General features: G+C 47.8%; 1 protein-coding gene across 1 annotated transcript in view; it reads left to right on the top strand.

Annotated features, from left to right (window-relative positions):
* Positions 1-14,094, top strand: part of LOC143215416 (zinc finger protein rotund) — a 215,643-nt gene that overhangs the window by 21,162 nt on the left and 180,387 nt on the right. The gene's annotated exons all lie outside the window — the stretch shown is intronic.

Consider the following 14,094-nt stretch of genomic DNA (forward strand, 5'->3'; position numbering starts at 1 on the left):
GAAGTTTAACGGGCGGGCCGCGTTTGTGCTCGGGAAAAGAATCCAACGGCGAGGCGTGCAGTGGCCCAGAACGGATGAAATTCCACGGACGTTTCCGGCGGACGCGCAACCGGAGTTCGCCGAATCGGACAGCGCGCCTCCGACGAGGGAGAGATACTGGGGATAAAGACAAACTGCATCCTCGATTCCACACCGGGACGCGCCGGAAATCTGTTCCGGCTGGTCTTCGACGAAATCGAATTTCTTCATGTTCCGACTATCGTAGAAATAGACCTGGTCAATCTGGCAACAGCAAAACTTCTGAATGTCAAAGACAATGTACGAACAATCGCGACGAGGAGGAAAGGGTCTGGCGAATCCTCTTGTTTCCAACTCGACCGAAGTTCCCGCGATGGTACCTGAAAAGTACGAAGTGTGAGCCCCGGAGGAAAGAGTCTCGGGCCAAAGAAGATTCGAGCGAGGACTATAGGACAAAGATAAGAAAGTTGGGCCAAGTGGCGCAAGGTTCGCCGCGAAGCAAGAAAGACGGGGAAGGGAAGGATCGATCGGGGCGGCCGAGTTTCCTCGCAAACAAGCCTCCTCGGTGTCCGGAACGGGAAGGGTAGGTCGCTTCCCTTCAGGAAATCCATCGAACAACACCGGGTCTGAAAGAAGAAGAGTGTACGAAACGCGAGTTAACGCTGACGATCTTTCGCAGAGTAGCCGGAGGAACGAGCACAGAAGCACAGGCGGCAGGAAGAAGCGCGAGTTGATGAAACTAGGGAGAAGTGACGCGAGAAGGAAAGAGAGGAAGAGCGAGGGCAAGAGAGAAAGAGAGATCGAGAGAAGAGTCTCGCTCGTATTTGCAGGACATCCGCGCCACTGGGCATCGAGACAGTTATGACTCTCCCCCTTCTCGAACTCGTCAGTTGTTTTGCGGCGGTCTCGTTGCTTTTGTTCTAGCGCCGGTGTGTCTCGTTGCTTTTGTTCGTCTCTCTCCTCTCCCGGTTGCTGTTGCGGTGCCAGCGCCCTGGTCTTTTGCTCCTGTTTCCACCGCAGGAATCAGCGAGCTCTCCTCGCTGATCGGCCTCACTCTCTCTTTCTCTCTCTCTCTGCTCTATCTATCGCTCGTCCCCGTCTCCTCCTTCTTCTTCTTCTTCTTGTGCAGGCCGCGCGGTCGGGCCCGCTTCTTCTTCTTTCTCGTACGCTCCGTCCAGTAGTCACGTTCTTCTGCTCTCTTTTTCGCGGGGTCGAGCTGATCTTTTTGCCGGCGCGCAGCCCGGCCGGGAGGATGAGGGCCAGCAGGGGTTGAGGATGAAAGGAGAGGACGGAGCTGCAGTCCTCTCCTCCTTCTCCCCTGGCTTGAAAGGAGCCGACGTTACGTACGGTAGCCGACCAGACTGTACCCAATTATTCCGGCGTGCTATACTAATGCCATGGACCCCCTCGGCTAACCACCCCCTTCTTCTTCTTCTTCGTCGACGTCCTCCACTTCTTCTTCTTCCTCGCCGTGGTCTTCTTCCACTTCTTCCAACGCTGCGCCTGCTTCGACTCGCTGCGTCTTCTGCGGCCTGCTGCGGCTGCTACTTCGTCCTCGTCCTCGTCTTCTTTATGACTGTCCCTCTAGCTTCGTCTCCCTCCGTAGGCCCCCGTCTCTGTCCCCATAATGCGATGGGGAGACCGAGAACTCCTCTCCTCGCTCGATGCTACCAGCCGACGCCGATGGATCTCTGGAATGACGGAGGGATTCTTGATCTCTGCCGGGCTACCGGCGTAGCCATTGATTTTTCGGAACGATGACGGGGCGCGACAACTGTTTTTCCAGCGCCCCGTTTTCACCTACTACGGATCCTACGGAATTTTTCCTACAGCGACCTGCTCAGTGTTACGAAAGTGTTCTATCGAATCAGTTGGTTTGCTTTTCTCCGGAACTTTTTACGTTGTTGCCTCGGTTTAAGCGTTGCCACGAAGACCGCGCGTCTTCGATCAAGCATTGCGATCCCGGCTGCCAACTTTCATCGATCCCGCGTAACCGAACGTGCCAATTCCGTTTGCTCGAAACTCGCCGCGGGTCCAACATTCGGGGGCAAAGATTTCAAGTAGAATATAGCATATCTGGAACGAGGAGCGATACAGAGGACAATGATTCACGCTCGCCAAGCTGTCCGTCAGGAGGCAAGGGTCGTTCCAGCGATAAAAGGAGGACCGTACATCAGGCTGATTCCCGAAGCGCGTTTTCTCATTCGACTTGGTCTCACTCCGCGCACCATCCCTTGCCTTTCGAAGGAGGAGAGGGGTGAAGGAAGAGATGAGAAGAGAGAGCGAGAGGACCGGTATTAAGGATTGTATTAATCAGAGGCTGTCAGTGTGATTCCTGGCTGCGAACGAGGGGTGGCTCGACGGGAGAGCGGAACCAGGAAGACAGACGAGAGACAGGCTCCCGAAGGAGAAGAGACACGGGACGAATTCTGGCTGCGGTTTCGGGGTGGATCTGCCGATGACGTCGAGAAATGACGCAAAAAAATAGCTGCCAGACTATCTGGCACCGTGTGGAGGCCGCAGCTCTCTCTCTCTCCGCCCTCTGTCCTCTTTCCCTTGTTCGCGATCGAGCGATCGCTTCGTGAAACTTTGGGGACAACCACAGGGCCCGGGTTGATCGTTAGCGGATTCTGCTGCCTTTTTTCGTCGGTGACTCTCTATGTTTGTGCCTTTGGGAAATAAACCCTCTTATGACACGAGGCAAAAATTGCGATTTGAGCTGATTTTTACTAATTCTGATTCGAGATCTTACGTTTTCGCATCTGAAGAAGGTGGAGGAGAGGAGAGCGGAAGAGGGCGGCTGCTGCGGAACGTAAATGATCAACGCGGCTATTAATCAAATCGGCCGCGGGATTAAACAGAGAGGATCGGATCTCCCCCGTCGGTCGAAATTGAAATCTCAGGTGGCCAATTAAAAGCAAAAAGTCGACGGAAACGCGGCGTTATTAACTCGCCTCTGTCTCTCTCTCTCTCTCTCTTGGTTTCTCGGCTCTCCGTCCTCGGGAAGTCCATCAGTGCGGCCTAGGGCTCTCCGGGAGCAGCGCGCAGGATCGTTTTATTGCGTATGCTTCGTGTCGAACTCGATTATAATAGTGGCGTGGCCCCTAAATGGCCCCGTGTTCAACAGCCCTCAAGTATTTCCAATATCCTGCAGGGAGATTCATCTTGCTTGGCCTCTTTCTCTCCGTCCTCTCGCCCTCTCCCACCTGTCGGTATCCTTGTCCCTCGAGCTTGTTCCTCTTCTCGTCGCTCCTCGGGGGCCGTGCTCTCGAGACTCTTTCCAGGGTTCATTCATGCCTCCTGGTGGCGAGGACCTCATTACCCGCGGTGAATGGATTCCTCTCTCGTCCTCGCCGCTCTGAATTTCTCTCCGCGCCGACCGATGCTCGATTTTTTCGAAAGTTGCCGTCTCACGGATACGCCGAGAGAGCCGAGCCGATTCGACGGAGACCCTTCCTTCCTGCCTTCCCAGGCAGCGGGCCCTTCCACGGAGCCCACGGGTCCTCGGGCCCTCGGGGACCGACCTCGGACCGCTTCCGTCTCGCTGTTTCAATTTCAACCCTTTTTCTGCGCTCGAGAGATCCTCACCGACTCCGTCGCACCTCTGATGACCCGACCACAACCAGGTGACCATATTCGCCTTTAGAACATCGCAGCTGTCCAAATTCGGATCACTGCGATTCGACTGGATTTCACTCGAGTTTCTTGCAATTCAGATCCCCCGTCTGGAAATAATCAAATTTAAGTGTAATCATTTTTTAAACTCTCTCGTCCCTGAAGGGTTACCATATGCCGGCCAATATGCATTGGAGATTTTCAGATGTTTGTACAGAAGTGGTATAAAGAGACAGCGAGTCGAATTGTCGGTGACTGTCGCAATCGTCGGTAACACACTCGTTCGTCTTGGTTTGTCCGAGGCCTCCGGGGACCGGCAATTTCGGCCGGCCGATATTTTTCTTCTCGCGCGAAAGGTTAATCGAGCAGCGAGCTTTATCTGGTCCGATCTGCACACCTGGAGGACCGAGCCTAATGTCTGCCTCTTCTGCTTTCGGGAGCCAATCATCACGTTCGCCACAGGCGCGTGCACCGATCTCCATCCCTTTTCGCCTGTCTCTCTCTCTCTCTCTCTCTCTCTCTCTCTCTCTCTCGTCGATTCTCCTTCGTTCCTCTCTCGCCACCTCTCTCGCTTTATCCTCGGGATTGTTTTCTTCCTCGGAGAATCGCGGAGAACTCCAGAAGCCGCGAGAGACGCCTCGATACTTTTCGCGTTGGTCGCGGTTTATTTCGCTTTCGTTCCGATTTTCTCTATTTTTGATGCCGGCCCCTTCGCACACAACCTTCGGGCGAATCGCGAGCCGATTACGCGTTATTGATGACGATTCGAACGCCATGATCGATTCGATACCAGTCTCGAATTAACAGGTATCGTGCGTGCCGCCAGCTGCCGTTGCGGGTCGTCGAATATTATAGAGATCTGTCTGAACGGTTTTGTTCGTCCGCCGAAATAAATTCTGCACGACGATCCACAAACCAGTCGATCAGTTGCACATCGAATGATCGCGTTATTTCGATGGTTCCTGGTGTTTCGACGATTTCTCGAGCGGAAACCGTTTCTCTCGAGATTCCTCGGCGTCGGTCGCGTTTTCCAAAGATTGCCTCCGCTTTCCCCGAAATTATTCGCCGGTCGATCGGTTTCTCGATCGGTCGTTATCTCGCGTTCACGTTTCTCGCGGCTTATTTTCCGCTCGAGTGATCCGCGACGCGTCGAGACCGCGTTTCGGTCGTTCGGCGCGGTGGTAAAAATCGTCGAAAAAGAATCGGCACGAAATTGCACGCGGAAGAAGACGTCGCTTGTTCACTCTCTCTCTCTCTCTCTCTCTCTCTCTCTCTCTCTTTCTTTCTCTCCCGGTTTGCTCTCGGGCAATTCGAGCACAGCTCGCTTGTTCGCCGCAGCCTCGACAGGGCCTTCAACCTGACCTTCCTCTAATTTCCTGCCCATAGAAAGCTCGATTAATTTCGAGCGGCGCTGGAAAGCCGGTTTCTTCGATTAGCCACGGAAAGGAATATTATTCTCGACACGGGCAGAACCGCAGAGACACCTATCTCTTCTCGGAAACCACCGGTGGATCTACAATTTTCAATAATTATTTCCAGTACTCCTCCCGGCCGTCCCTCGCCAGAATAATTTCCGCACGGAGGAAAAGAGCGAGAGAGTGAGAGAGATCTTTTACGGCGCTATGGTTGCCTCAGGCCTTATCGAATTATTTACAATCGCGATTCGTCGAAAGGGTTATTATTGGATCGATGCAAACGCTGAACGAGAACCGTCGCTCGCCATCGTCCAGTACTCTTTGTTAATCCTTCGACTTTGTCTCTGATACCTCAAATGCGAAGACAAAGGCCCGAATGAAATTTACAGGAATATCATCATTAAGTAATTCACCTTTTGAAATGGGAGTTACAGCGAGCAACAAATTCAAGCTTTGTAAATTTGAGTCCCATGCAAATCACCGACACAAACTTCCCCGACACGGTTTTTATCGACAACATTTCACCGACTCCAGATTTGGCCGACAACGAATTTGATCCACAACGAATTTGATCCACAACGACTTGAGACGACCACAGTATGATAATACTGTATGATAATACATATAATACATATCATAATACTATATGCAAAATAAAAAATGTTTGCATCGATTGCCAGACACAGGAGCCATATAAAAATTTCATTCTTCTTTTAAATATCTTATTACGGTGAAACTAATACACTGGGGGCCTTAAATCTTTGTAATACCTTCACTGTTTTAAATTGTACGTGCCCATTTTTGTCATGAATGCATAAAATCCGTAGTCTAACGATAATACATACTGCGGTCGTCTCAAGTCATTGTGGATCACATTCGTTGTCGATCAAAATCGTTTTCGTGTTGGGGAAATTTGTGTCGGTGATTTCCATGGGACCCTGTACATTTCACGAGGTGTAACATTACGTCCTTTGACCAGGATATTCAATTGTCATCCGCTCGATCGCCCGTCCTCTTGTTCGTTTAATTTCGGGAAGGGGGCAGCTTATTAGAATTTCCGCGTGAAGCCAGTAGTCGCGTTTCGACCGCCTCTGCTCTCTCTCTCTCACTCACTCCGGTCGGTCTCTCGTTGCTCCCTTTTTTGCAGCTCGCATGAAATGCGTTTTACTGCTTCGCCGTGGCAGCAAAAAGACGAGCCGCGAGCAGCCGAGGAGTCGGTAGATGATGGAGGTGATGAAGAAGTAAACGAAGAAGAAGTGGAAGGTGGCCGAGTAAGACATAAATGGTCCCCGGTTCTTTCGTCCTCGGTTTAGCTAGGTACACTTTCGGGCTGACGATACTCTTTATACTTCGCCGAGGAAGTCGAACGATCGTTATAATAGGCCCCGAACTGGTGCCCGGTCTATATACCGATCCCTTTATCGTGTTTGCTCTCGAATCAACGATCTCGAACCGATTTCACAGCGAGCTCAGCCTTGCGCTCGTCTTCTGGCCGGCCTTCGCCGTTGAACAGCCTTCGGAGAAACATTATACCATTGTTCGTTACACACGGTAATTCAGACGTCGATGTTTTCCTGTTTCGCTTCTGGCGCGGCTCTTCGTCGAAATTTCAACTAATTACTCGACGATTGAAATTTATTTCTTCGGATATTGAAATGGCTAAAAACATTCTCTTTACTTTTACTGTTAAGATAATTCGTGTCTGTAAAAGTTCTCTGTATATTTTCTATGTAATTTAAATATCGCTTTAGATCCTTCGGTGGATCTTGATCGAAGCGGCAAATTAATCTCGGAGCGTTCAGAGCGTCGACTTCGACTTCGATAGCGCCTCGAAGTCAGAAGTTTGCTGGACCCGGTGGAATCGTTGTTTTCCGAGTGTGTCTCGCAGCGGATTTGGTTCATGGACAGATGTAGAAATCGATATCTCGTGATATATTGCACAGTCACGGTTCCCTTCAAGGGCTTAGGTCGTAGTTCAGAGATCAGCGGCGATAAGGGGTCTCTGTGACGCGTTCGAAAAAATCCGGAGAGCCTCAGCGGACCCTCCGAAATCCAGAATTTTCTCTCTGGATCGGATAAAAAAAAAGTTGGCTCGTCACGATCGGATCGACGCGACATTTGCTACCCGATACCAGCTCGGCTAGTTCCGGACCGGAATCGTTCGCGATTGTTTTTCCTCGAGAGACGATCGCAAGATAAACAGGCCCGGAGATCTGGTTCCAGGCCACTGTTTACGCCGAGTGCCATTTAATTATCGTTTTTTTCTCCTCGGTCGGAGACGCGTTACGCAAACGCTGGCCGTGGTGTTGAAGACCTCGTGGAGCTCGCAGATACCGCTGCGCGATTTTTTCTCGTTTTGTTTCGCGCCGAGGCTCGATATCGAGCGGAATCGCGCGCGTGCCGGCGCCGTTTTTATTCCCGAAATCAAAGGTCACGGCATTCGCGTATTTCCTGCAATAAAAATTGCTCTTCTCCGCGCGATTTCCCCTCTCCAGTCTTCCTCTCTCTCTCTCTCTGTTTCTCTCGGAGTCTGTTTATCCGCTGGAAAAAGCGCGGGCAATTTCACGGAGCGTCTCTGCCGGCAAAAAACCGTCGACGAGAGCGGCTCTCGTTGTCGGAAACGTTTCGTTGTCCCGGTCTCGAATTTTTTCGCCGGGTTTTTGCGGGCCCGGGGCACGCGAGAGATTCAATTGGACCGAATGATAAACGCGATTAACGCGATTCCGTCTCCGCGCTCTCTCGCGCTCGCTCGCGCACGCTCGTCAATCTGCGATCGAGCGGATCACGCGACGCTCCGGAATAGAGTCACGATACCGTGGATCGTTTTTGCCCAACCGCGTGTAGATCTACGCCCGGAATTGAATCGCCAGTGAAAATTTGATCGGCGACATTCCACTCGCCGCGCGCGTGTCTTTTTCCTCCTGTGTTTTGCCGGATGAAATGACTCTTGATCGCGGATTACTCTTCTTTGACGATGTACACCGTGCCTCGACGATGCTAATTTCTTTTTATCTCTTCGATGCCACTTAACCCTTTGCACTCGAGGCTATTTTGCCTCCGGAATTCGGACGTTTTATCTGATACAGAATCGTTTGCGTTGCGCACCGCTGGACTGAGGATCTTTCTGCAAAATAGAAACCTTTCTGGAAGTGAAAAACAATTTTATTTTGATCCGCGTGTGTTACGAATTAATTAATTTTGTTTTTATTTAAGAAGTTAGTATACATTTCTGTATTCTACGAGTAAACTTCGCCAGTTTCGTATGCGTATCACGAGAAAAGCACATATAAAAAGAAATGTTTCGTTCTGGAATTAAACTAGCTTCGAGTGCAAAGGGTTAACAGTAAACACATTAACCGGAACTACTTCCCGTGATGCACAGACAGTTTTTATCCCGCGGAAAAATCCGTGTAGCGTATGATCTAATAGATTCTTATTTCACAGCGGGACGAATTTGATATTAAGTTTCTCGTGCGTGTCTCGCAGAACGGAGTTGCGGAGAAGCGGCGGACGTTTACGGCGTCGTTGAATTATTCGCTTTCCAGGTCCGTGCTATTTTTTAATTGGACGATGCGCGCGCGTCCGGGATGAAATTTATGATGGCCGGGTACGGCAATCTTCTCGGAAATTTATTGGATCTTTTCGTGATTTTCGAGAAACGGTTTCCACGACGGAAAAAATCCGGCGCAACCAACGAGATTGCCGGTGATCTTCCAGCCGGAGAAAAAGACGCGGAGTAGTAACAGCGTGGCGAGTTACGCGAGAGAAGGATCATTTGCATTCGTCTCGCGGCGCACCGTCATTTCGTTCGTGATTATGCATTCTCGGGTAATCGAGGGATTTAGTCGAACTGGATCGTCGTGAGTGCAATGGAGGTCGCGGTTAATTGCGTCGCGCGCTCTCGCGAGATCGAGAGCTGGCTGGCATGCCGCGATCGATCGACGATTTCGATCGTGTGTCTTGGCTCGAGCGCCGCCTGGCTCAAGGATTCGATTCCCAGGCGACAGATAATAAAACTAGCTCGCGCGATTTCGAGATCGTGTTTATTATAGCGGTGACCGACTCTGTTCGCGTTAATTGCCGCCGATGCATAATTAATTTATGGTAAACCGACAAGCTAGCCCGGGATATCTCGATTGGTCGGTCTAGCTTTCCGCGGAACGTGGAAAATGCAACAGGTGATCCGAGCATCCTCCGAGCATAACAAACGACCCAATTGTCTCCGTTCTATCGTTCCCTTCGCAGCAATTTAGTATTATTCAAATATGTTGCGAACTACAAAGAAGTCTGGCTACTCGTTCGCCGAGGAAACTTTGTTATTGTTAACCACAGACTTTGCCTCGCAAACTGGTCCGTCCAATAATGCTGTTGATCCCGCGGCTAATTCAAAGTTCGTCCGCTCGATAAACTCGTTGATCCCAATTTGGATCGATCGATAACTGGTTCCGCGTCTACGGCTTTTATTTGTCAGCTTTATCGGCGCCGTGTCCCTCGAAAATAAGTTGCAACTCTTGTAACGATACACTGTCGTGCTCTCGGAACAAAATTAACTGATTAATATTCCAATTAAACTGTCTTTCTGCAATCTGCGACCTACTGATCTACGCGTGCGGATCTTCTCGTTCGCAATCGTAAAAAATGATTCTCGAATCGAGGGACTGGTCAAGGAGACGCTCAGTTTTTGGGAAACACGAATCGACAGATTGTAGTTATCTGAAACATGGCAACAAGTTGTTACAAATAATGGAAATTATATCATTCAATAATATTGAACATATTCGCCGCCTGAATGTAAGAACTAGGCAACTTACAATTCCTTATTTTAGAGAAATTGATGAAACAGTATTTTAAGGTTTTAAGATTATGGTAGGGAGACACCGTTATTTTAAACATAATGCCAATATCTGCTTATATTTCTTTATTTTCAGTGGAACAATACAGGAAAAATACATCATTTCGGATTTAAAGAATTTTTAAAAAGTCGAGTTGCCCATTTATAACATGGATAGAAATCTGTATTTATTTTTTACCTACTTTGAACACTGCTCACTAGATGTCGTAGATTACTTTGATAGGTTACCCAGTTTTTACATTAAATTCTACTCGATTTTTTCTTTAATACGAAGTAGATAACTCGAAATGTCCAAATTTCAAGTTACCTAGCTCTTACATTCAGGCATATTTCCATAAATTCATTCAAACGTTTTCATTAAAATACGACAGAACTTTCCCAGCAATTCTTCGCGTATAAATTCCCTGCGATAAAACTCTGCGATTTCGATTACAATGATAATCACAATGATCATGTTTATTACGCTGATTACAATGATAAAATGAACCAATTAACTTCCTGGTGAAACAACCTTGCGGGCGAATCAGTGATCGATCAATCATCGAGGTGAAACCTTCGAACCTCCAGCAAGAAAGATGATTCGAGTTCGAGCGGAGGTTTAGAGAGTAAAAAGAGGTTGATCGGTTTGTAATAGCGATTTTCCGCTACCGGATCGAGACACCTTGCGGATCTGGATCGCGTTGCGACTCGTATCGATCGCGTATAGCTCTCTCGCCGTGAATACGTTGTCTCGTTGTGTTGCAATTCGACTTTCGACGACTAATCGGCGAAGGTCTTTCCGACGGTGAAACGCGCGGCCACCGGTCAGCACAGACGCGAGAAGGTAGCTGCGGACGCAAGTCAGAAGGCACAAGGTATGGCAGGGCAGGGCAGAGTAAGCAGGGCAGGTTAAGCAGGGATCGCGTGCACGCTCTGGGCGGGTACCGAACCCCAAGGCGACCCGTTTCGAACCCACTCCGGGGTCCAAGGACTTGGCCGTTACCGAGAAAATCTCGAGTCGACACGCCGCGGTCGGATAATCGGATATCGAGAGCAACATTGCACAGCCGATAATTCACCTAAACGGCCGCATCCGTGACTGAACGTGCACGGTAACTGGAGCGGAATTTTTCTCGGGGGCCCCCTCCCTCCCCCCTCGCCTTTTTTCCACCTCCTCGTCTCCTCCGCCGTCGTCGTCGTCGTCGTTCCGAGTCGCGGAGAGACATGCACAGTTGCATTCTGAACCGTGCTGATTTTCGGAACGATTAATCTCCGCGTTCCTGGAACTGCGGAACGAGGGAAACGCCTGGGAGATCGGTCTCTGTAATCGGATGGAGAAATTTTATGACCGGGAATTTCTGCTCTGGATCGATTACTAGACCGCGCACGGTCATACGGAGCCGCGATCTCGATCTGAAACCGCGTTTTACCTGGCTGCGAACTTTATTCAAATTCCTGCGCTCTAAACGAACGTTTCTTCTTTTTTTTTAATTTTCTTTTAAGCACTTTGAAACCTTCTGGGTTTAGTTCGCTTTGCAAGAATAAATCAGATCACGGTCTTTGAAGAAAGATCGAATACAAAGGCAAGCTTCAACATTTGAAGGCCCTGACTAATTGTAAGCGCATTTATTAGATCGATTGTTATTTACACTGGCTATCGAGAGCAACGTTTCATGTGCAATTCATTGTCATATAAAACGAAGTTCTCTTCCATGTTTAGAATTTAATCGTGTGAAACGTATTTTGAACGAGCTCGACGGACTCTGAACAGATGAATCTGGATTTCCGCGAACTTGCGACTTCAAGTACCAGTATTTTAATGTTTCGCCTGGATCGTAGGAAAACGATCTCCGCAGCTTCATGAATTTTTGATCCCCGCCTCCGGAATGAATTCCTCGGCGACACACGAGTTGCAAATTCGCAGAGCTAAGTGCTCCGTCATTTTTCTGAAAGAAATCGATACAGTGGACTTGGGCGGCGGCGATCGCACGAGACATTCTCCGCGAGTATGAAACGCAACACAGTCACCGCAAAAGTAGTTCGGCGACTCGAAACTCGAGCCACTATTTCTGTACCGGTTGAATCATCCTGTCTTTTTACGGTACAAGTTGATTACCGATAACGAACAGCACACAGCGCGCATCAGCGTTCCGGAAGCGTTTCAAAAATGCCTTCGAACTCGTAATTTCGAAATGGATTTTTTTTTGTTTTCATCCGAGAAAAACCCCGAAGCCTATAAATTCGTAATTACGAAATTGATGCTGCGGCAAGCACCGCGGACGTTCGAATAAACGAGGCCGTGTACGATCGCCGAGCGTAATCGGTGATAACGATAATTGAATATTGATAGTGGCGCATCAATGCTAGCACGAGAGGGACCGCGTTTTTTCCGTTGTCCATCGAGTAGCAATTTGCCTGGCCATCGGCGAGGAGTCGAGCGTATGAGCAAACATCGCGCGCCGGTTATTAATATTATTATTGTTGCAACTATGTGATATCGCCGCTGGTATACGGCTATTACCTCCGATCGTCATTATCACCATTATCGGTGGATTATTTTCCATGGACAGAGGCCTGTTATTTCCACCGATCTCTCTGTGTGCACACCATATACACCGTGTTCCACCTTCAATCTGCCAAATTTTATCAATGCATTCAGTGGAGGCAGATAAAAAAATAATGGTTGGCAAACGTGGGTTGCTTCTTCAAAAAATTACGCACAGAAAACGAGGAATTTGGAAACGACAATTCACGATTCTTACATATGATTTAAACTCGCAGATGCAGCTAAGATTTCCTCCATCCTTAACAATGCAAGATTGATAATTATAATCTACGGCTGCTTTATGAAAAGCCCTACAGAGTGCATTTCTTTTTTCGTTATCTTGTAATCGAATTTTAAACCTCTTCCCATAGTCCAATCTTGCTGAAATTTTGTATATTAAATTTTTCTATCTATTCCGACAATAATTTTATAGAAGAAGAAATTATGACCTAATTGCCTAAAATTTTGGGGAAAAATATGATTAATCATTTAACTGGATTCGGTATTTTATGGAGAACCAGGAATATAAAATTATTTCCTCCTTTTTAGTGCATTTTAACATAAGCGTGGTTTTTAAAAAAGTTTTGTTTTGTATATTGTTTTCTTTGTATGAATATAAAATTGATATAATACCTCATAGGACACTTAAATGTTTAAAAATTCTTAGATACCAAACATATTTAATAATCTAGTTTATGGAGAACCAGAAAAAAATTATTTTCTCCTTTTTAGTGCATTTTAACATAAGCGTGGTTTTTAAAAGTTGTTTTTATATATTGTTTTCTTTGTACGAATATAAAATTGATATAATACCTCATACAATACTTAAATGTTTAAAAATTCTTAGATACCAACATATTTAATAATCTAGTTTATGGAGAACCAGGAAAAAAATTATTTTCTCCTTTTTAGTACATTTCAATATAATTAATTTTTTTATATATTTTTATTCTGTCCTACCACTGTACATAAACCGTTGACTTCTCACATCACTTCATCATGCATCTTCATTCTTGTTTGACAAACAAATTCACTGTTCCTTTCGAACTGCTTGCCGTCGTGTATAATTTTCCGCTGAAGCATTAAACGGCCGCTTGTACGATGCGTGTTTGCGTTTCTTTTTTTCCGCAGACCCAAAAAATTGACGAAGTTGATCAGGTTGAAAAGCTGAGACACCCTGTGTGCACGTATACTAAACGCAGGAAGCTCGCGATTTTATGCCGGGAATTATTGAATTATTAGCGTCTTGTTAATATCCTCGTCGGCTTGTAACTCGCGGCCACAATGCTCGCCGTAATCGTCGAGCCGCCTTCTAAACCGTTCGCATCCGCGGTTAAACGTGCTTCTACGGGAAATTAAAATGCAACACGGGACCCCGTCCTCTTCCACGGTTCCGTAATACGGTTTCCTTAACCGCGAACCACCGGCCGGTTCACGGGTATCGGACTGTGCTTCCATTTCGAGGAACGTTTGTTGCTATCCGCGGTGATTTCATCGATGGAAATCGTCGCGAATAGGTATATCTCCATGCAAATTTATGAGACGTTTATTTATTTAGAGCGGAGTGCAGGAAGCATTCCTTGCTCGGAACGAATTCGATTAATGCTTGGAGGCGACGGGGAGCGTTTAGAATTTTCCAGAAGGATAGTCCGTGGAGCTATCAATTTATT

This window comes from Lasioglossum baleicum, chromosome 13 (genome assembly GCF_051020765.1).
Source record: "Lasioglossum baleicum chromosome 13, iyLasBale1, whole genome shotgun sequence".
NCBI lineage: Eukaryota > Metazoa > Arthropoda > Insecta > Hymenoptera > Halictidae > Lasioglossum > Lasioglossum baleicum.